The 24,338-nt window shown below is 38.0% G+C and overlaps 2 long non-coding RNA genes across 4 annotated transcripts; one reads left to right on the top strand and one right to left on the bottom strand.

Moving 5' to 3' along the window:
• Nucleotides 1–15: 15 nt before the first annotated feature.
• LOC149828539 (uncharacterized) lies at nucleotides 16–21,925 on the bottom strand. Of its 3 annotated transcripts, XR_016434044.1 has the most exons (8): nucleotides 21,864–21,925; nucleotides 20,971–21,048; nucleotides 20,210–20,540; nucleotides 19,541–19,611; nucleotides 19,248–19,349; nucleotides 1,966–2,038; nucleotides 1,177–1,302; nucleotides 16–614 (listed from the first exon to the last, which is right to left on the bottom strand). It is a non-coding gene; the product is annotated as an uncharacterized LOC149828539 (long non-coding RNA). The 3 variants fall into 3 exon arrangements; XR_016434042.1 differs by lacking the exons at nucleotides 16–614; nucleotides 1,177–1,302; nucleotides 1,966–2,038; nucleotides 20,971–21,048; nucleotides 21,864–21,925 and adding exons at nucleotides 18,958–18,987; nucleotides 19,075–19,146 and having other exon boundaries at nucleotides 20,210–20,342; XR_016434043.1 differs by lacking the exons at nucleotides 16–614; nucleotides 1,177–1,302; nucleotides 1,966–2,038; nucleotides 20,971–21,048; nucleotides 21,864–21,925 and adding an exon at nucleotides 18,949–19,146 and having other exon boundaries at nucleotides 20,210–20,342.
• Nucleotides 6,191–18,666, top strand: LOC149828540 (uncharacterized). Its single transcript, XR_016434046.1, has 3 exons — nucleotides 6,191–6,546; nucleotides 6,694–6,850; nucleotides 17,780–18,666. It is a non-coding gene; the product is annotated as an uncharacterized LOC149828540 (long non-coding RNA).
• Nucleotides 21,926–24,338: the final 2,413 nt, after the last annotated feature.

Here is a 24,338-nt window from a genome sequence, read left to right as displayed (position 1 = left end):
AGCATAACAACAGTGTTTAAGAATAGGACTCACATTATAGCAGCGCCTTTGCTGATGGGGGATTTAAGTACTCCACGTTGGTGACACTAGTCAATTAGGTGATCTGTTCTTTAAGCAATTTTATAACAAAGTGACCAGAGACGGCATAGTAAATACAGAACTAAATTTACGATCAACCATCTAAAATTTATAAAACATTGCAGAGGAAATAATGAACAAAATTCACCATTTCAACTCAATTCAAGATCTCACTTTGAGCTGCCCAACTGGGATCTTAGAAGCTTGGCTGCTGCTACCATGTTGGTCAGTGCTGGAACAACTTCACCGTACTTCCTGGTCTTTCAGCCCACAGTCGGGGTTGACCCACAGTATGTTATTCTCCAGTACAGCCAGCATCTTTTTTATCTGCTCTGCAATCTCATCTGCAGCAGCTATCCTTGGTGAATGAATGTCATAGACACCAGGACCAATTCCAGCACCGTATTTAACACCTTCACGGAATACTGATATAAGCTTCTCATCAGACCTGGAGTTCTCAATTGTAATCACATCCGCATCCATGTCAATGATGGAATGGATTATGTCGTTGAAATTGGAATAGCACATGTATGAATCTGCAGTTCAACATGGCAAGAAGATAGTAGGCACATAAGAGTTAAACGTATAACAGGCACATGAGAGTTAAATATAGCCTATAGATTTCCTCATCTAATAATGCCCTGGCCTGGGCCTGAAGGCCAGCACATGTATCATATAGATGAAAGTAAGAAGAAAAACAACCCCTAATGTACTTGTGATCAACATAGCTATTTTCTTCTGAGTTTTAATGCAGGCAGAAACACACTCCCTGGGACCTCAAACCATGCACAAAAAAATGTTTCCTTCTATGGCATAAGAGAGCCTATCATTCTCTTTACTCTTTGAAAGTAATCTCCTTTTAAGCCACAGTTCTCATAGTGCAAGAATCCGGTTAAATTTTTTACGGCACAGAATATAAAACCAGGAGTTTGTGTCTTGTCCAGCAGTGGGACCATCCACAAATGGTTGCCCCTCCCTGCAAGCCATGCCATAACCCTTGCCATTCGTTTGGATAAAGGGTGGTGATAAGAGGGAGACAGGCTAAAATGAGCGCATAAACCAAAAGGAAAAAGTAATGTGGGAGATGAAAGAGAGGACCTGTGTGGTATCCTTGACACCACAGTTTGTTATTCGGAATGAGTGGACTGCCCAGTCAAGATAAAAGGCCTGGTCCGACTTTTGCAGTGGTAGTCCTCTTAGTGCAGCTTCATCAATTTGGATCACCTGCATGTCCAACAGAAACTTCCAAGAATCAGATGACATAAAATTCTCCATGTGCAATGCCCAATTTTAAAACTAAATGTCTGAATCTAATGGCTTGACTCAGTCTTCAAATGGACAAGTGCACGAGTGACTGGCTAACTCTGTTTGATCTCCATCCTTAAAAGGGCTCAGTCAAAGCCAAAAAAAGTTGTAGAAGAAACCAGCTGTTTGGGTCGCAATTTCACAGCAATATACACTGAAACATGTATTCTATATTTCTGAGTCAAATAGGCAAATAGCTCAGCCAAGATGTTCTACCCAACATGGATTACCTGAGTGCAAATAAAAAGAGAATGTGAATTCCCCTCAAGAGTAAGTCAGGAAATGCCAGATGGACCCTCTAACACTGAGCTAAGGCCTACGTCATATGGATACACCTGTAAGACACGGTGAAACTACTTTTATGTGTTCCATGGGGAGTAAAATTGAGTACCTATGTGCCATTGCCTCAGCTGAGACAATTCAGCCTTTTCATGAGAGTTGGCTAAGTAATAAGGGGCCAACCCGCACCAGCTAAAAGACCAGATGTACCAGTAACTTCACAGGAGCACTGCCCAGGTAAAGTTGTTCCCAAAACGTGCTAATGAAATTAATGGTAACATACTAAATATATTGAACACTGACCTGGATTCCCACAGCTTCCAAATCTTAAACCTCATTCTTAATCGCCAAGGCAATCTGATAGCAAGTCTCAGATCTGAGTGGTGAAGAGAAAATCAGATTACAGGAAAAAAAAATGACACAAAAAAGAATTCTGTAATTGGTAACTTAGTGCGCAAATGCACAAAGTCCACCACACTTGGGTGACCCAATTGGAAGTTTAGAAAATAATACATATATGTATATAATTGAATATATATATATATATATATATATATATATATATTCTTCTTAATGCTATATGTATAAGTATATATATATATAAATACATATTTAAAATACATACATATATATTTGTAATCTTTTTCTTTTTTGTAGTTTTTACTTTTTACTTTATTTTTTGGTTCTTTTTATTTCTCAGTTAATGACAGACTGTGCAGCTGACACAGTCTGATAATGACAGACTGTGTACAGCTAACACACAGACTGTGTACAGCTAACACAGTCTGCCTAAACTATAAGAGTCGTTGGGCGTCTCTTTCTCTTTGGTTTACCGCTATAAATAAGGGCTTCAGCCCATTGTAAAAGTAGTCTTTTAAAAGAGTTTTTACTCCCTTATGTTCATTAATAAAACAGTGCATTTGAAGCACTTTTCTCACGTTTGTGGTGTGAATACGTGAATGCTACTTTGTACTAGCATATGCTTGTTAATATTTGAAATATCAAGTTAGTTGGAAACTTGATTGGATGTTAGTCTCCTCACATGGTATCAGAGCGTGATGTATGATCAACGGTACATTGGTGGGCTACCTCATAAAGCATGCTTACTCTACTTCGTGGTGGTGATTTCTCTTTCTCCTCTAATTCATCATGGGTGAGTCTTTTCCACACAATACAAGCAATTCTAATTTTATTCCGTCATTCAAACTTGAAGGAAGCAACTATAACATTTGAGCGGGACACTTGGAGACGTTCATCAAAGGTCAAGGTTTGTGGGGATTCGTAAAAAGTACTATTCTTGAACCCACTCCCAAAATTTCATTAGGTGAAAATGGGGTTGAGACTAGTCTTGAAGAAAGAAACAAAGCCATGAAAGAATATTATAAGAAATTGAATGAATGAAAAATGAGAAACGCAAAAATTCTTTCATGGATGCTAAGTAGAGTTGAGACAAAAATTGCCTCAAATCTATTATGCTACAAAAAGGCAAATGAAGCATGGAAATATCTTAAAGGTATGTTTACTAAAAAAGATATGGCTCACAAATATTATCTCTAAGAAAATGTTAGAAATATCAAACAAGGAGATAAAAATGTAAGACTACTTTATGGAATTATCTTCCATTTGGACCCAACTTGCCCAATTTGAACCCAAATGGGAAGGTAAGTGTATAAAAATGCGAAGAATTCAAGTTGAAGAAGATAGACTCTTCGCTTTCCTCTATGGTTTGAGACCCAAATTTAAACAAGCAAGGGCCTCTTTGCTATCATCTTCATCGCCTCCTTCTATTCATGAGATTCTCACTAAACTTAGTGGAGAAGAAACTAAGCTAAACATGAGTAAAAATGTTAGTGTTCTTGCTACCTCTAGCAATGGTCAAGAAGAGGAATGTGCTTTTGCCGCATCAAAACCAGGACATTACATTAAGCCATACAAACCGCCTCACTTTAATAGAAATAGAAGAGAATCAAAAATCACTTGCCATAACTATAATGAGCCCGGTCACATTAGGCCTCAAGAAAAACGTGTTTTCGTTGTACCATCAAAACAAGATGAGGAGACTTTAAATCTCAAGGACCACACCAAATCCTTATCTCAACTGACGGAGGCATTACAACCATTGCTTAAAGGATCTACCTCAGGAGCGGTCATTGCATCATCTTTCACTCCTGGCATGTGCTCTTGGTTCCTTGATTCAGGAGCTTCTTTTCATATGACTCCTTAAGTCTATATTATCTGAATGTCAATCTAATTCAAAAACATCATTTGTTTCCACTGTTGATGGTACTGCCTTAGAAATAGAAGGTATTAGAACTTTTAAAAATGATTTGTCAAAACATAACAAATTTTATATTTCAAAAATAATATTTATACATAAACTTCCTCTTAACCTATTTTCAGTTTCGCAAATCTCGGATCATGGATGTGATGTTATTTTCTCATCAAATAAATGTTGGGTACAAGATCGTCAGTCCGAGAAAAGACTTGGGCATCCAAATATAAAGAAATTAAATTTTGTACCTGTTACCAAGAATATTTGTAAAGAAAATTTTGAATGTAAAGAATGTTTATTTGGTAAAATGACAGCATTTCCTTATGGTCAAAGAACTTTTTATTCTTCAATGCCTTTTAAATTAGTTCATTCAAATGTGTAAGGTCTTGCACCCGCTGCATCTAAAGGAGGATTCTCCTACTATGTTGTGTTTATCGATTATTTCACTAAATATTGTTGGATTTACTTTCTTAAATTTAAATCTGATATATTCGCAATCTTACATTCCATAACATGATTAAAAATCAATTTGAAAGTAAACTCAAAATCCTCTGAACTGACTCTCGAGGAGAATATTTGTCAAATGAATTTAAACAATTTTTAGAAAATGAAGGAATTTTATATCAAAGATCGTGTCCTAAACCTCCACAACAAAACGAAATTTCAGAAAGAAAACACAGACACATTATGGAAACTACAAGGACTCTCCTTATTGCTAAAAATGTTCCAAAAAATCTTTAGGCCGAAGTTGCGTTAACTTCAGTGTATCTTATAAATAGGATGCCTTCAAAAACATTGTTCAATGAAATTCCCTTTAAAAATTTATTTAAATATGAACCTGACTATCAAAGACTGAGAATCTTTGGTTGCAAATGTTATGTTTTAAATGATAAAGGAGATAAACTGTCCTCTAAGGCTATTCCCTATGTGTTCATTGGTTATTCTGAAACACAAAAATGATTTAAATGTTATGATATAAAAAATGATAAACTTCTCGTCTCAAGGAATGTTAATTTTGTTGAAAATGAAAGTGGATTTGAAGAAAACATGTCGCAAGACATAAATTCTGATTACTCATTCTTGTTTAAATTGTTGTCTAATGATGAAAATATTTGTGTAGAACCTCTTATTGGGAAATGGATTTCTTTGGAGTAATAAGGCTATTCCAATTATGATGCTCGTGTAGAAAGCATCTCAATAAATGCAAAGAAGGAGCATCTCGTATTTGGGTGCGAAGAGTTTAAAGCAAGATTTCCAGATGGATATAACAGCTGAACCAATAGTGTAATACCCATGAATTTTACCATATAAATAAACTTAAAATTTAAGTCATTAAGCTTATACAAGGATATTTTATTGTTTTAATTGTTTATTCGTACTTGGATCTCGAATATCCTATTTGGATCTTCAATATTCCATTTGAATCTTAGATAACGGATCACGAATATTTTAATTGGATAACCAATAAGGGATTTTAGGCAAATGGATCGAATCTCTGATATTGGATCCTCAATATCAGGGTTATATTGGATATTGGATCCAGGATGAATGGAGTTGATCCACGATGTTGAAACCGGATTTTTATGAGGAAAATTTCTATATCGGATCTATAACACTTTCATGGGATCCATAGTAGCTTATGCGAAGTTTGGATCCACAATATTTCTTTTTGGATCCCGAACATCGGAGATTAGATTTGACAAGGATCCAAGTGAAATTTTTATGTTTGGATCCACTTTGCTTTAATTGGATCTTGAGTATTAGATATTTTGAAATTATGGAGATTTCACATTGGAAACCATAAGGCCCAAATAAAAATTTACTTGTGGATCCATGATACTTTATTTGAAATCGTACCAGAAATTTTATAATGTTTCGGATCCTTGGGCGTACCCACCTTTGCTTATTGGACCCATAAATGCATGGGGTCCTGGAACCATAGCATCCATTAGGGCATGGTCCAAATCAAAAGATTTGGATCCTTAGATCTGGATGGTTTTAGTTGGGTTTATATAAAAAAAAAATCAATATTAATACATAAAAATAAATATCTTAGGAGATACGGATCCGCGGATGGATCCGGATAGGAGCAAAAGTGGACCCAACGAAGGGGGGGTCGCGGGTCACGAGTCCGGTCGACCCAGACCCACACCCGTATGTGTGTTAAAAAAAAACTAAATAAGGTTTTTGTTTGCCCTTATGAGAAGAGGGGCGGTTGCATGAAGCCCTCCTTCACGCTATAGCCGATCAGGCTTATCCCCTTCCTCTCACGGTTTTCGTAATCGTCTCCTCTCCCCATCTCCCTCTATTTATCCGGTCCTCCTCTCCTCTTGACCTTGCGCTCCTCCCCTCTCGCCTCCCTCTCGGTTGTGCCCTCCTTGCTCCCACTCTCGGTGGCCTCCCCTCTGCAAACCCCAGCGAGCCAGGCGCTCTCCTCTCCCTCGCTTCCTCCCGTCCGGCGCACCTCGACGACCGCCCGACGTCGGCCGATGCCGCCGGCGACCTCGCACGATAACCGACCCTCTCCCCTACAAGCTCCTCCACGCTCTCACCTCCCTGCGTGTGACTGAGTCGACGCCATCGGTCACCCATCGACATCAGCTCCCTCGCAAGTAAGCCTCCACGACCTCTTCCCCCCTGTCTTCCTCTTCCTCTCCTTTTTCCTCTAGTTGTTGGCCCCTGTTGAGACCTTCCTCCCTCTCATGCCCTCTGTCTTCTTCCTCATCTTCTTCTCTCCCCTTGTTGCGCGGTTCAACCAGAAGAACTCTCGTATCAATATGCTGCCATTACAAGGGAGGAAAGAAAAACGTAGAGAAAAAAAAAGGGGCTCACACGAGCACGGCAGCAAGGGGACCACTTGGATTCACGGCGGTCGAAAGAGTAAATCGAAGAAAGAGGGGAAAAAGCTCAAAACAGGTAGGATTTTACTGTGTTTTGGCAAGTGTACCACGTTTCAAGCATGCAATGTAGGTTTTTACGGTGATTTTAGCATATACCGTGAAACCTAAATCAGGAATTTGGGATTTTGGTCTACCGTAAGTCCCAAATCGAAACAAATTTGGGGACTTAGGGTGGTTGTAAATCCCAAATCGAAGAGAAAGGGGTTTTAGAGTTGCTGTAAACCCCAAATCGAAAAATTTGGGGATAGGTGGCCGTGAACCCCAAATTGAAAAAAAAATGGTTAAAGGGTTTGCACTGGGATTCAACACTGTTCTTGTTTTCTTTCAGCATTAGCATAAGTCCTTGAACCCGATGTACTATCATGTGAATTTCCGGTTGGTATGAGTTTTGGTATTTGCACATGGATTGACTTGAGTTGCACACATGGGAGCCCTTCGTTTGATCCCCTGTTTACCATATCAATAAACAGTGTACTCACATAAAATACTAAATCCGATGTGAGAAATCAAGGAGAGATTAGATTCCAAGTTGTGAGATTGTCGCGTATTTGGGTGTGAGGTCTGTGGACCGAAACCCTAGCCTGTAGTTGTGATACGTGTTTTAGCAGGGTAACATACACAGAAAGATTTCTGATATGTATGACTGCATGTTTGCATTAATGAATCTGCGTATGTGTATCTTAACCTAAACCTGAAAATGTATGTGTTTTGCAGCAATGAATCTGTATGTTTTTTTTTACTCAATCTATTCTGCATGACTGCTTAATTTTGGAAAACAATATGTTGTTTTATGAATAAAACCTGTGGTGCATGTGATATTTCCTGAGATAGCTAACTGAAAAATTTGTAGTGGCACTGGATGTAATGCCATGTGATACTCAGCATTAAACTAAATGATCAATATACACAACTTAAACTGATCCAAAACTCTCATAGAGGTATTCTGAGTTCTGAAACTGTATGGGATAAAAAGGTTGTGCATTTACATTGTCCACATTATGCTATGTTAAATAGATTACAGGAATAGAGGTCGGACATTCTGTTTTCTTTTGGTTCCATGACTGAAAGTCGATAGTTATAGGTTTTCAATTGACATCTCATTGTTAATTTTAATGCCAATATGTGTGAACATGGACTATTCAATATTTCTCATGAGCATGTTCTGACTTTTTAGAAATATTCCTGAGTTGTGTCATAAAACCTTTTGACATATTCTATTAGATAAATAATCAATAATACATACATACTTCTGACTATGTAGGAACTAATATTAAAGTCTCTTAGTTGAGGTAGCACAACAACAACGTTGATTGTCTGTGATAGGGGTTGACTGAAATTGATATAGGTTAATTTTAATGACAGTATTTTGTTGTTTTAATCTTAATAATGGTTTTAAACTTTGGTGTAGTGCCCTATGTAATTCCATTAGACATTTATGGGTTAAATACAATGGTTGAATGATCATAGGGAGTAAGTTTGTTAATAGAAATTAAATTTCTGTGAGGATCCATGATAGAAATTACATTTTTGTGTATTAAAGTCCATGACAAACCTATAAACCTGTGCATTTTCTGCATTTTAACACATATATGAATCTGTGCATTTTCTATAATGTAAAAATACCAGAGTATGTGTTTGCCTATCTATATTTCCAACCCAACTATGTGCTCAACTGGAAAATCGACAATTTTAATATTAAAAGATCAGTCATGAGTCTCAAGCAGAGATGGAAAGATTATTTTGATAAACTATTTAATGGAAGTCATGCTCAGGATCTTGGAGACTTCTCCATTCCTTTTCATGAGATGAATCGTGACTTCATGTGCAAGATTCAAAAGAAAGAAATTGCAGAGGCCTTGAAGAAAATGAAATCAAGAAGGGCAGTTGGCCCAGATGGTATACCTATCGAGGCTTGGAAATGCTTGGGTGAGAAAGGTTTAGAATGGTTGGCAAATCTTTTTAACAAGATTTGCGGACAAATAAGACGCCTAATGAGTGGAGGAAGAGTACTTTGGTGCTTCTATATAAGAATAAGGGTGATATACAAGATTGCACAAACTATCGTGGTATAAAACTCATGAGTCATACTATGAAACTTTGAGAGAGGGTGATTAAGTATAGGTTGAGGAAGGTTGTCATGATATCAGAGAATCAATTTGGTTTTATGCCTGAAAGATCGACTATGGAAGCTATACATCTTCTTAGACAACTTATTGAGAGATATAGAGAGAGGAACAAAGATTGGGTACCTAGGGATGTTCTCTGGTGGACAATGATGAAGAAAGGTGTTTCTCTCAAGTGCATTAGTATAATTAAAGATATGTACGAAGGAGTAGTAACCAACGTCCACACTTGTGGAGGGGTGACAACCAATTTTCCTATAACGGTTGGGTTACATCAAGGATTTGCATTAAGCCCTTTCCTATTTGCTATAATGATGGATGAGCTTACGAGATCAATTCAAGAAAATGTGTCGTGGTGTATGTTGTTTATTGATGATATTGTTTTGAGTGATGAGTCTAGAGCTGGAGTTAATGCTAAGTTAGAATTATGGAGACAGACATTGGAAGCAAGAGGTTTTAAATTGAGTAAGAGTAAGACAAAATATATGGAATGTCGGTTTAGTACACAACGAATTAGTGATGGGAGTCTAGTGAAGCTTGGTGAGCAAGAAATACCGGTGGATGACTGTTTCAAATATTTGGGATCTATCATTCAAAAGTATGGAGAAATTGATGGAGATGTAAATCATAGGATAAAGGTTGGGTGGATGAAATGAAAAAGTGCAACTGGAGTGTTGTGTGATCGTAGAATGCCATTGCGGTTGAAGGAAAAGTTTTATAGGATGACTATTAGGCCCGCTTTACTATATGGTACAGAATGTTGGGCTGCCAAGAGACATCATATTCAAAAAATGAGTGTAGCTGAGATGTGTATGCTTAGACGGATGTGCGAAAATACAATAAAAGACAAGATTCGAAACGAGGAGATACGTAAGAAGGTAGGCGTTGCATCCATTGAAAATAAGATGAGAGAGAATCGTTTACGGTGGTTTGGACATATTCAGTGAAGGCCTAATGATGCTCCAGTTAGAAGGATGAAGAAATGAGAAAATATATTAGTTAAAAGAGGTTGGGGTAGGCCTAAGAAGACTTGGATGGAGATGATAGAAAAGGATATGAATGCTTTGAACCTCACCGAGGACATGGCATTGGATAGAAATGATTGGAGGAGAAGGATTCATGTGGAAGACCCAGAATGATTTTCTTTTTTGGTTCATATCGCCGACCCCAATTGTTTTGGGATGAAGGCGTAGTAGTAGTTGTTGTTGTTGTTGTTGTTGTCATGAGTCTCAAGCATCTATATGAATGTGAAAGGAAGAGAAAAGTCAGTTTACTACTATATGAATGATCTTTAATCGTAGCTCTTAGTTTCAGCTTCTGTAAAAGCAAGGAAGTTGCATGTGCCATGATTCACTCTTACAAATGAATATGAACAACAAATATTGTGATTCTACATAGATTGGTGGTTGTTTTATGGTGGGTTTATATAACTTGAATTGTGAAGAATGGTTGTTCATATGCACTTCATCTATGCAAAATGTGAGTGGTGTTAGGCTGTTGCATGAACTCTGTGTGTTATACTGAAAATGAGTTTGGTATTTTCTTTAGAACATCACCATGATATTACACATGATCTTCATCTTTGCACCATACTTCTTGCGATTGAATGCAAGACGCATGTACTATGACTTACAGTTGTGATTTAGATGCATATTTGTTGGGGATCAAATGCCTACTAAGCTGCTTATTCTCTATTGTTCAAATGCATGTCAAGTTGCATATTTTTTTGAAGTGCAAATGCCTAATAAACCACATATTTTATGAAATTATCAAATGCCAACTAAGTTGTATACCTTGTGGAATGTTCAAATGAGAATGTGTTACCAAATCTTTGAGATTACATTGCATACTCTCTAAAGGAAACAAACGGGTCTTTGTTTATTTGGCAAGAGTTGTCAGTGCACGTCACCCTGTGTTGGGACGTTGTAAGTTTAAAACCTAATGGTAGGTTGTGGCAGTTTGCTATTGAAAAAAAAATATAATGATGATGAATGATGATCTGGTAATCGAGTCTGATTGGTTTAAAGGTACCGGGGCACTCGTGCTTGACAGTTTAAATGTACTGGAGCACTCTGAGTGGGTCTGCACAATTAAATGAACAAAGTTTGGTTAACATACCTAATTGAGGTATGAATGATTGGAGATCTACTCTTAATGTGGTATGATTCAAAGCTTTGGGGAACTCTAGTATCTTTGAGTACTGGGTTCAAATCAGGGAAAACCCTAACATATCGAGAAATACAAATTAATAAGAGAGCAACTCACTCAAATTCGGGCTTACCTTGAAGAGGGTAGGTGGTACAAAACTCCGAGGACATGTGTTTCTGGCTTCAAGCAACAGCGGCTCGTTGGTCCCCAGTTATCAGAGTTAGGAGACCCGGACTACCAAATTTGTCCTAAGCGGTAGCTCCACGTTATTCTGCAGAAGTTAGGGATGCATCCTGTTTGTGTTGGGCCTTTGAGAGGTTCTCTCGGTCACTGACCACTTCCTTAGGATTTACAGTTTCAGTTAGAATATTTGGATTAATAAAACATCAATGCATAATAAACCCTCCGAATGATCTCTTCTGAAATGGTTGCCTTGGCCCGCGTGTACCCGCAGGATAATTAAAGAAAAACACTAACTTAAAAATATCTTGTGTAGATCAGTTGAGTAGGGAGTTGACAAGTTTGCTCTTTAACATATTAATAGTTACTTTTAGCATGTGATTATTTAAATTAATATAAAATAAATTCAGTATATCTGTTAGTTTGATTTGAGCCTGCTATTGTTCACATATGTTAGTTAGATTCTTAGAATTTGTTGATGTAGTACTTCAGTTCATATTATTTACATTGCGTTTTCATCTGTCATTAGTTAACTTAGCATGAATTAAATTCTTTACTTCTGTGATTGTTGATTTGATCCTGTTAGTGCTCATATATACTAGTTAGAAACGTAAATTGACAATGTGCAGTAGTTTAGTCATGTTTAGATTTTCATGCTATGCTTAGTATCATGCCTTATTACCTGTAATTAAACAAATCTTTTGCATACTTGTTACTTAGTATATTTGTCAAATTCACAGTATTTTCCTACTTAGACAGTTGTAGTATAATTCCAATTATCTTACTGTTTTGCAGGTAAGGTATAGGGTATAATGAGCGACTGTGGGATAAGGCATTGATCGAGATATTGATTTATTGTGTTTTCGGGACATCTCAGATTAAATTTCAATTTATTAGTATTCATGTCATTTGGAACTCTGATGTCATTATTTATTTGGAATAAAATAAATGTTGTTGCTTGATCACTCCTGTAATGCGCCTGAATGCTTAACCCAATAAAATGGTTGTTTTCGTTGTTATAAAAAAACAAAAAAAATCCTCTAAAAATTTGGGTTAAATTTTGAGGCGTTACAAATAGTATACACTAGAAGGAATCGAAATACAACCAATGAAGATGGAAATCAAAGTAATCATGAAACATTAGAAATATCGTCAGAACAAACGATTATTCGTAGATCTGAACGAACATCAAGGATCCCAAATAAATTTGAGCCTTATGACTCATTCTCCCCTAAACATAGAGCTTGTCTTATAGCTATTCATTCTTACTTTGAACCCTCATGTTACAATGAAGCCAAAAATTTACCCGAGTGGATAAAAGCTATGCATATAGAATTAGATGCTCTTAAAGAAGCTAATACTTGGAAAATTCTAAATTTACCCATCGAAAAAAAGACCATAGGTTGTAGATAGGTTTTTAAGGTAAAAACCAAAAGTGATGGATCCTTTGAAAGACATAAAGTCAGGCTAGTTGTCAAAGGATATTCTCAAGAATACAGAGTTAATTACGAAGAAACTTTTGCTCATGTTGCTAGGATGACCACAGTTCGGAAGCTTGTAGCTATTTCAGCTATTAAAATTTTGAATATATTTCAAATGGATGCTAAAAATGCTTTTTTCAATGGGAATCTTAATGAGGAAATATACATGGATGTTCCACCGGGATTGATAATCCCTTTAAGTGCTTAAATTAAAAAAGGCATTGTATGGCCTCAAACAAGCACCTATAGCTTGGTTTGATACTTTTAACAATGTTATTACAAGATATGGTTTTAAACCATGCTATACTGATACAACTTTATTTATCAAGAATTCTTCTACAGGTATTATAATTTTAATTTTATATGTTGATGATATGTTGATTACAGGTAGTGACAAAGAAGGAATCAAGAAAGTAAAACATTTTTTGAAAAAATTCTTTGAAATGACAGATCTTGGGTTTCTAACATACTTTCTTGGTATAGAAGTATCCTACTCTAACAGAGGATACATATTGTCATAAACAAAGTTGGTTTTAGATATTATTGACAAGTCAGGACTATCAGATGATAAAGTTGTTGACACCCCAGAGACTCTTGGAATGAAGATACGAGCCGATGATGGAGTTCTCTTAGACAACCCAACCCCTTTCAGACAGCTCGTGGGATCTCTTATGTATCTAAGTATTACAAGACCTGACATAGCTCATGTTGTACATATAGTCAGTCAATTTCAACATGCTCCAACATCAGCTCATATGAGTGCAGTCAAGAGAATCATTAAATATGTCAGAAGTACAATAAATAAGGGAGTTTTTCTATTTTCTTCTTCCTACTTAGATCTTATTGCATACTCTGATGCTGATTGGGGAAGAGATTCAAATAATAGGCACTCAACAACTGGTTTTTGTGTGTTTCTTGGTGAATCATTGATTTCATGGAAATGCAAGAAACAACAAAAGGTGTCACTATCATCTACAGAAGCGGAATATAGAGCAATGGCAACTACTGCCTGTAAAAGTATCTCCAACAAGATACTAAGATCAAGACCTTAATATTCTTGATAATAAACTTGGCACACATGCATAATAAGAACACTTTAGAACACTTGTGCACAAAAGCACAACTCACAAAATCTCACAAATGCACAACGGCATAAAAAATATTGGAATCACTTTATTGAGCACTTGGGCTTTGACTCAAAGCCATAGGAATACAAGAGGGGGAATCCCCTATTTATAAGAAAGCAAAGGAGCCACATAGGGGGTGAAGCCCTCCCTGCTTCCCCTTTCAACAGGGGAGGGGCACAACTAGGGGTGGCAATCGGGTCGGGTTGGCGGGTCATGTCGGCAGGTCAGCATACCTCAACATGAACCTGACCCATTTATTAAACGGGTCGGTTGTGGCAAACACGAACCCGACCCATTTATTAAACTGGTAACCCGAAACGACCCGGTTAACCCGTTTAATAAACGGGTTAGGTCGGGTAAACGGGTTAGCGGGCAGGTGGGGCGGGTCGGGTTGGCGGGCGGGTCGAGTAAACGGGTCGGGTTCGGGTAAACAGGTTGACCCGCCCGCCTAACCCGTTTATTAAACGGGTCAGCCCAGTTGCATGTTGGCATGCCCCTGACACGAACCCGACCCGTTTAATAAACGGGTTAGGCGGGTCGACCCGTTTATGACACAAACCCGTTTAAGCCAAACCCGAATCCGCCTAAGAAGCGGGTTGGTGGGTCGTGTCAGGTTTTGCCACCCCTAGGCACAACCCTTCCCTGTTTCGGCAGTGGAGGGCGAGAACCTCCCTGTGTCCTCTTTTCCTTTCCTTTTGGCAGAAAGGCAGGCAGGGGCTACACCCCTGCCTCTGCCCTCTTGTTTTTGCCTATGCGACCTTCCACAGGGCTGGCAGGGGGGCGAGCCCCTACCCCTCTTTGCTGCTCAGGCATGCAGGGAGCAAGGCTCCTTGCCTCTGCCTATGTCTGTCGTCTGTAGCCAGCAAGGCCCTGGCAAAGGGCCTTTGCTGTTTCAGCAGGCAGGGAATCCAGGGTTCCCTGCCTTTGCTGCCTCTGCTACTCTTCTGCGGGGAGTTGAGCTCCCCGCCTACCCTCGTATCGGGGTCTGGTACCACTGCAGGTCTTACCGGACCCGCTTCTTGTTTTGATTTTGGCATACTAACCTTTTTACGCATCGCAGGTTGCACGACGAAGCCGCACGCGCCCCCGCGGGTCGAGACTATCAGCTCTTACGCTCGCAAGCGTATGCAGAACCGCAACCCCTCCAAGGTAGAGGAAAGTTGCACAAAGGACAATGAACGAGCCTAAATTAAGCAATTAAAACTTAAATGAAAAAAGAAAGAACTAAGGACCATATGTATACATATATCTATATATATACACATTTAACTCAAGGACGCGGTTTCACGATCCTTGTCCTTTTTCTTTCCGTTTTTTATTACTTTTCATTGTCGTCTAGTTCTATATGCCAAGGCTTACTTTTCTTGCATTTACTTTCTGTTGCCGCCGCGTTTTATGTGCCTAGGCTTTTATTTCCGCATTTACTTTGTCTTTACTTTCTTGTCTTTATTTTGTCGTCACGCTTTATGTGCCTAGGCTTTTACTTTCGCTTTCATTTCTGTCTTTACTTTCTTGTCTTTATTTTGCCATTGTGCTTTATGTGCCTAGGCTTTTACTTTCACTTTTCTTTATGTCGTCTTTTTCCTATTTTTACCTTGCCAATGCTCCTCGTGCATTGTCTTATATGTTTACTTGCATGTTTGTTTAGTCGGGGCGCGGTTTAGTACCTCGTGCACTGCCCTATGCATTTATTTGCTTGCACATTTGTTTAGCCGATGTGCGGTTTTGTACCTCGTGCACTGTCTTGCGTATTCACTTGATAGCATGGTTATTTAGTCGAGGTACGATTTTGTACTTTGTGCACTGCTTATAAGGTTTATGCGCTCGACACGCAGTTTTGCACTTTGGGGATCGATCACACCTTATCATCGCACTGTATTGTGCACGAGCTCGATTTTTGTTGACTTGCACTTAAGTGCAGCTTTGAGCGTATTTCGTTTCGTTCATTTGTTTTAAAAAGACATGACGCACACTCATGTACTTCGGTTCTCCAAGAAGGATGATTCTTAGGCGTAAACATATTTTCGAAATGCATAGTTTTGTAAAGCAGATTTTGAAAGTCTTTTGTGAGATAGCGGCTGGATCTCCCAAATCGATATATTTGGGAGAAGTGTTTTAGATTCATCTATTCGATGCAACTCGGATAACCCTGTTTGGCGGCATGTGCATGGGTTGGGCGAGGGTTCTATTGAGAAACTTGCACCATCACTAGATCGTTGCTACATCACTTCTGTTGCGAGACTTTGTTAGGTCGTCCTGTCTCTTCTTTTGCGAGTTGATGTTGATGGATTTCTTTTAAAGAATCCATGCCCCTCTCTTCGTAATTATACTTTTAGATATGTACGATATGTTTGGACTATGAGGAATAGGATGAGAGGTCTCTGGTAACCTCGAAATATGCTTTTGGCACATTATTGTAATCATGTAATGTTATTAATTGCCTAATAGGTAAGAGGCTCGTGATGGTCTAAAGGGCCAGAGCATGGCAAGTTTGAACTTGAATGGTTACACCATGTATTTTTGGCAAAGCATTGTTTTGGGAATTTTCTGTGAAAAATCCATACCCCTCATCGTAGTTGTACTTTTAAACAGGTATGCTGCACACTACGATGAGTAGCATAGGAGGTTGATGAACCTCATGGTGTGCAATGAGCACAACCGTTAAAATTCACTAAATGATAACTATGTGCCTTCACAGGCAAGATGCTCGAGTCGGTCTAATGGACCAGAGCATGTAGAATGGGGCGGCGGTTAAGAAACCCTCGTCGTGCCCGTTCGACATGGTTCATTAAGAGAAATGATGGATGGTATAAAAACTCCGATAGGCTGGCCATTAATGGCTATTACAGGCAAAAGACCCGGCTTTCTCAGTCATCAGAGTTAGGAGAAAGGGGCTACAAAGTTAGCTCAACACTTCTGCAGAAGTTGGATGCATCGTATGAACAAGTAGCCTTTGGGGATTTACTCTCTTGGTCACTGACCGTCCCCTTAGGAGCGAACTCAGTCAGTCATTCGGGGTATTATAAAATACATAGCATAATAAACCCGGGAATCGATCTCGGTTGTTTCTACGTTTCGTGCCTTGTGCGTGCCCGCAAGACAAGCTAATATCAAAACATAAGTTAACATATTAACATTATTTGAGATGTGCGTATTGTGACATGACTTGCTTGTTTGCTCAATAGTTCAGTATACTACTCGTTGAGCTATGCATGCCTGTTGTAGTGTTACACTAGTTCTTTGCTAGTAATAACTAACTGCTCATACTAGTTAAATACTTATGATAACAGCATTATGCTAGTTGCAATATGATACATGTGACTTGCTTTACTACTTGCTTAAATTATTCGTGCTTATGTAGCACTTGTTGGCTCAAATCTCTTATGATTGATAGAATTGCTTCCTGTGCAAATTGCTTACAGCTCGTAATCTACGAACTAGTTTACAACTAGGACTAATGTAATTGTTTGTCTAATAAGTTGCTTACATCTTATGATTAAATGATCTATTTGTGGTGCAATTGCTTATAACTTGTGTTTTACGAATTGCTTATGCTTTTTGACTTATAGAACTATTCATTGTGCAATTGCTTGCACTTTATGATTAATGTATCTACCTGCCGTGAAATCGTATATGTGTTGTGTTGAATGAACGCTTACCTTGTGATAGTCGATAGCTCACTCGACTTTATAATTAATTATTCAGATTGAAAACCTTTATTTGTTTATATACTCAATTATTCATGTTAGAAATACTTGTTTATTTGCATATTCTATTACACATGCTAGATATAACTCTTTACTTGTTATAATTGCTTATTTCAGTTCCATATTGTCTCACTTGTGCACCTACCATTTTTTGTGAAATTAACCCATTTCATATGCAGGTGACGTACAAGTAAATGCAGCTGCGATGGCACGATGGCGTGATGAGATCAAGATGAGACTTTTTCCCTGACGTTTCGCTTGTGAGAACATTCTGGTAAATTTGGTACAAAGTTTCTATGAAAATCTCTTTTTTGATTAAACTCTGAATTATTAAAACTGTGTTACCAAAGCTCTTATTCTTCAACTTATAAATATATTGAGTTGCAAATCTGTTTGTAAACGAAAGTTTGCGCTGTAATGCGCCCAAGGTCCATTGACTTGTTATTTCAAACACCGTTTTCCGCTGAATTATTATTTAAAAACTCTGATAAACGAATGATTTCAAAAACTTTCTAAATTCTGCTAAAAGTTATAAGCAGTGGATTTTGGGGCGTTACAATTTTAATTCTCTTCATCGTTGATTTTGGAGAATATTAATAAAATTTACATATTGAATTGAACAATTATTTTATTTTATTTTAAACATAAGAACACCTTGATCAGATCAACTTTCAACAAAGATGTGCATAACCCAACTCCAAGAAGAGAATCGTCTTCTTCTTGACATATAAACAGTTCCTGACCTCTCTTCGCCCCATAGCAATACTGCCCCTGCTTTACCAACACCTTGTGCCAATACAAAAGGAACTCTTTTTAATGTAAGCCATCAAATACAAAAGGAGTTGACTCAACCTATTCTCTAAATGACAAGATGTATGCCACTATATAAAAAAATAAAAATGTCTAATTTCTCCTCACAGATTTTGGATTATCCTATGCATTTCCTCACAGTACCCAAATTCACCAATTTTTGTACACGCACTTTCTAAACATCAAAAACATATCCAACTAGTAGCAACATGAATGTGTTGCCATTTGATTTTCAAACTTACATAACATGAAACAAAGAGAAAACCAACACCATCATCCATCTGTTTTTCACCTATAAAACTTCACTACTATGAAACTCCTACAGAAATGAACAGGAGCTTCTCAATGCAATCAAAACTCCAACTTTAATTATAACATACTAAATCACTAAAATAGTCCATATGCATTATAATGAACAGAAGTTCAATTTAACTGTTGAATTTGCAGTATCTCTAACACTGGCCTGTACACAGCCGAAAAAAAAGTATCACAAGCATGATATTCCATGAGTTATTTTTAACTCTAATACAAAGGAAACACTTCTTGGTAGAGAAAATGAACTTCAGTTACATGTTTCCTGTTACAGGACCATAGAATCTCAAACTATTAAATATGTGAAAAGCTGAATTACAAGTAAAAATATCAAAATCACCACATTACTTACACTACTTTTCCAATCGCACATGAACAAGAATTCACAGAATATGGGAATCAAGAGCCCTTGTTATTTGTACCACTGGAAATTTCTACTTAATCAGCAGCTAGTCCATACAGACCAAAAACATCCCTATAAAACGAAACAAAACCAACATATAGAGCTTGTTGAAGAACACATACCACAAGAGCTGCAGAAACTTGCTCTAAATGTTTTGTCATACTTGTAACAGCATTTGCCATGTTGTGCTTGGTTACATACATGAGATCAGAAAATGACAACCCCTGGATGGTTTTGAGAAACAGTCACTCATCATAGTTTACAAATATAGCTCTGAGGTAAAAAACAATATACCAATTCATCAATGTATAATGGATGATAAGAGAATGAAAAACAGGACATTATATAACTGTAGTACCACTGAAGCAGAAAGAGATAGAGATGAAAGATATATAAACTACTTAAATACTGATACCTTCCACCATATGTAGCTATATCCCAAAGCCCCTAAGGCAGCAGCTGGCACAAGAAAAGATGTAATATTACCTGGAGAAAAAAATCAGCAAATTCTTAAAATTCAATCCACTCAAGTAAAAACAAAAGTCTCTCAGCGGGCTTACTAGCCCTTCATAGCAGTGTTGTCAGTATCGGAGCGTATCGGCCTGAATCGGCTGATACACCATATCGCCAGAAAATCGATACGACACTGATCTGAATCAGCTATTCTTTAATAAATGTAAATAATAGCTTAAAATTAATTTTTTAATATTATTTTAATGGCTTTAACATGTGTCACGTTCTAATTGACACGTAATATTTTTTAATTGTTTTTTGGCCGATTCAGAACGATTCACTTGAGAATTGGTATTGGCCGATTCACCTAAATCGTTGGCCAAACGATACAGGTCCGATTCTGATACTGACAACATTGCTTCATAGTGAATGCACCAAAAACAAATCCCGCTGAAAGGAAAGCCACATAAAAAATGTAATCTGAAAACTGCCTGCTTTTCATGAAAAGAACCCTGAGACCATAATTGAAGAGGCAAAACACATAGATTTGATAGAAAATAGGCAAAAAAGAGACTTGTTCTCCTACTATAGGAATACAACATGATCTTTCATGACAGAGCCTGAGGGATACCAGTTTGACCAGAATCTCCATTGACAACAGTTATCTGTCGTGTAGAGGCTAGTTGTTGAACCTCCATTGCTAACCGTCGAACCTAAATAAACACAAATAAAGGTATGTAACTGCTGCCAGAAAAACATTCACCACTGCTAAATAAAATCACATGTATAGACTTTGAGAACTTAGCAAGGAAAAACATAATTACAGGATGTCAGTAAGACATCCAATAATATCCAGCACAATAGGATCAGATGACAGGCCTATTACGCTCCAAGCTTGGACATATTTTGGGTAGAAGCCCTATAAAACTGGTCCCACGTATGCTTTGACTGAGCTTGCAACCCTGAAAGAATGCATGTATACATGCATGAGTAATTAAAAATTGGCCCAGGCTTCAGCTTTCCTTGTATGTGATGTGCATGTCCGCATGCACACACATAATTAAGAAAGGGGCCAAGCCCGGCCCTTCATCCAGCCCATCAAACACTTGTGAGCATGGCCCAAAGCCCATAAATCACCCACCTAACCCTCATAAAATATCACTTCTAAATGCTTAATCCAACTTAGGACCAGTTGACCATGGTCATTCAAAATCCAATTAACAAAAACAGAATAAAATAAGATGGCTTAGAATTCATGCATCGTACATAATTTAGTTACGGATTCAAACCTAACATTTTCCAAAAAAAAAGAAGAGAATTCAGCAACCTTTTAGGTTTTCTGTCTAAGATAATAAATTATGTTCTAAAACACAAAATAAAAGGCCCAGTTACCTGGGCAGAAAGGGCTTCTGAGTAGTCAGATTCGGTATTGGATGGCTCACCAGATTTATTCAACCCCTTCAGTAATGACTGTGACAACAAAAGGAATGAAAAAAAAAGGATACAGCAAAAGAAACAACACAGGAAAAACAGTTATATATGTATCTACACCTAAAAAAGGTATGAACAAATTTCAAAACAAACCATGTTTTACCATTAAGTAACAAATTTTCATATTTACAAGAAGGAATTCACGCATCTAGGTTCCAAATGAGCAGGAAAAAGAAAACAAAATCCTCGAAGCAAGTTTTCGTATGACAAAATAGCAATAAATAATTTCTATAGAATGGATGGTCTTCACTGCAGATAATCAATGGAGGAAAAACACATTGTGAAGTTACATGCTCTCCAAGCAAAAAATAAACGAAAAGACAAGGATCAAATCTGACAGCAAGTTTAGGAAATGTTGCACTCAGTAGGTTTCTCACTGAAAATCCCATGAAATAATGAAAATATTAAAAAAAGGTAGAACCAGGAATGTTTCGGGCACAACATATAAAAGCAGTAAGGCATAAAATTCAGCATAGATGACTCTTTACTTTTACCCAAAACTAGAAAACGCATAGTAAAAAGCACATTTTCCTGGTAATGTGAATATATCTTGAGTTTCCCCACTGATACTTCCACTTTATCAAAAGAAAGTCAATTCACAGTAATTCCATTGGAGACGAAAAACCAGCTTCCAACGACGAAATTCTATACATGAGTGTATAATCTAAAAAGTTAAAATCAATCATAAATCTCTTTCATCCAAATACACAAAAATTGCACTTGGCCGCAAGAAGTAGAATCATTAACCAAACCAAAATTTTCAAATAGATCACACACAAAAACTCAGATCTAACCTGAAGATCCCAAAGTACATCCGACAACCTACCGTTCCTCATAACGATCGCTCCAGTATACCCTAAAACCATAGCAAAAGAAAAACAAAAACTCAATAGTTCGATGTTCAGCTCAATCCTGTGTCTTACTTTACACAAAATCAACAAAAAAAGAAAAACGAAACACACTGAAAGCAAAGAGGAAGAGGGTCTGAAAATTTATCGGCTCCGACGAGGATGAGAATCTTCGAGAGCCCGACTCCCGCCTGCATCTCCATGGCCAACTCAAGTCGGAGGGATCAGCAAAGCCCAAGAAATTCCTCTTCGGACCGACGATTGAGAAGAAGAACCCTCCAGGAAACCCAATCTAGGGTTAGGGTTTTGAGATCGATCGAGGAGGGAAGAGCGAAGAAAAGGTCCCGTCTTGATCCACGTCTCTCGTCTTCAGATCTTCTGTTTGGAGACTCACGCAAAAGGGACGTTCCCAAAGTGTTCTCGTGTCGTCTCCTTTTATGTAACGATTCCGATGGAAAATTGCATGAAAACAGCGTGTTCAGTGTCGTTTATCCGTGTCCGTGTCATAGAAGATTTTGAACTGCGAGGATTTTTCAGAAGTGTTCACACTTGCGCCACAATCAGATTTATCGCGAAAACACCCTCCGGCTTCGTGAGGAATTTCCAACCGTTACAGTTTGACTCGGGGCTTGGTACTTGGTAGTTGGTATCTGAATTTCGGGTCGGTTAAATGATCCGAACCGGTAGGCTATTCGAAACCATAGATGGATAAATACTCAAAAATTTCCAAACCAGATAGAGATCAGAATCCGATACAAATCTCCTCCTTTTACTCTTTCCTCTGTTTTGTCTTTTGGATGAACAAGCTGGTACTGGTAGGGATGACAGAATGTCGGATGTTGTCTGACATCAGACCCGGATCCAACTTTGATTAGTTGGATTCAGTTAAGAAAACAGAATCCAATTAATAATCAGATGTAGATTCAGTTTAAAACTTCATAACAGAATCCGATAGATATTCGATTTCAACAGATATCTGAATCGAATTACATGTATTTAATTGGAGTCAACATTAGACTTTCCCAATTTGAATCCAACTCGGATTTAGCCAATATCTGATTTATGGGGTCTGGTATTTGCTAGAGCCAAGTGGAATCCAACCGCTTAAGTTTCTACAAGCCGGTGGATATGAAGATGAGGAGCCAATTGGATTTAGATCTGAGAACGGGTATTCCAACCTTAATATGGTTCCCGGCCTGGAAGTAGTAGATCCAGTTAGCTTGTTTTCACATATAAGCTAGAATCGTATCCTGATCCACTTAAACCATTGTAGAATGTTGAGGATCCAGGCATGGTTGCACTGATGGGGTGCAAATGGATCAGAGATGGTCAGACCTCTAAACTGAATCCAGTAAATAATTTTCTCAAGCGGGGTCCTGTGCCAAGCTGAAGGCCCAGGTTTGAATCCCTGTGTCACATGGGGGCGTAAGAGATATCTGGTAAGGGTCTGCCTAACCCCAGCTTGCCCATGAAAAAAAAAAATTGGTGGCTTTGCCTTTAGAAGTCTGTTAGAGAGTCACGGTTGGGGAACATTTTCTTGGCCCCAAATGTGTACTGGATTCTCATAATCTTAAGAATTCCATAACAGAAAAATTTTCACATGCATTTACAAACATGTGATTTATAGGATTAGATTTTATCTAATATCCAACTCACTCTGTTTAGCGGGATTGGTAAGCCAAAATTATATACAATTATAATTGGGTGAAAGCTTTCCATGTGAAATTATATAGGGAATGGCACTGATTTTTAAAAAGATCTGCCAGCTCAGCCCATGTCGCATGGAGGAGGTATGAATGGATTTACACATGAAAAGTGGTGGGTGACCGGAAAAAGTGGGGCCACTTGTGCCGGCATAACACTTTTTCATTCTTGGTGGAAAAAGATTAAGCCACGGTTGTCAGCTCAGCACTATATATCATGTAAATTTCATGAAACAAACAAGGCCTTAATTTTTTGCTACTGAATCTAAGGGGTACTCAAAATCAGAATCCAAATCCAAAATGTGTGACCTCATAAGTGGTGAATCAGAGTTTGGTTGCACGTTAGGATGTTAATTTAAGATCCACATTTGAGACTAAGACATCAAATTTGAGTTGGAAGTCTGTCCAAACACGATACATTTGTTCCCCACGAACACCCCATATTCCATCAAGTTCTCAATAAGTGGAGCAAAAAATTGGGGTTAAGACTATTTAGTTCTCAGCGATGGACTGTCGATTTTTGGATTCTTAAGAGTAGCCGAGAGTTTTCTTTGGAATAACCAAGGAAAAACTGCCTTGCTCACCAAGTTCATCGTCATACCCAGGTCCCTCTTGCCAACAAGAACTACACCAGCTTTGCCCTTCTGGCAAACGACACCATCACGTGTGGGTATGAACCAGTGAAGATAAAAAATCAAAAGATCAACATATGCAAGCA

Source organism: Nuphar pumila, chromosome 9 (genome assembly GCF_984573655.1).
Source record: "Nuphar pumila chromosome 9, dmNupPumi1.hap1.1, whole genome shotgun sequence".
Classification (NCBI taxonomy): Eukaryota; Viridiplantae; Streptophyta; class Magnoliopsida; order Nymphaeales; family Nymphaeaceae; genus Nuphar; species Nuphar pumila.
The sequence above is the reverse complement of the archived record's forward strand: the minus strand, read 5'-3'. Positions and strand labels throughout refer to the sequence as shown.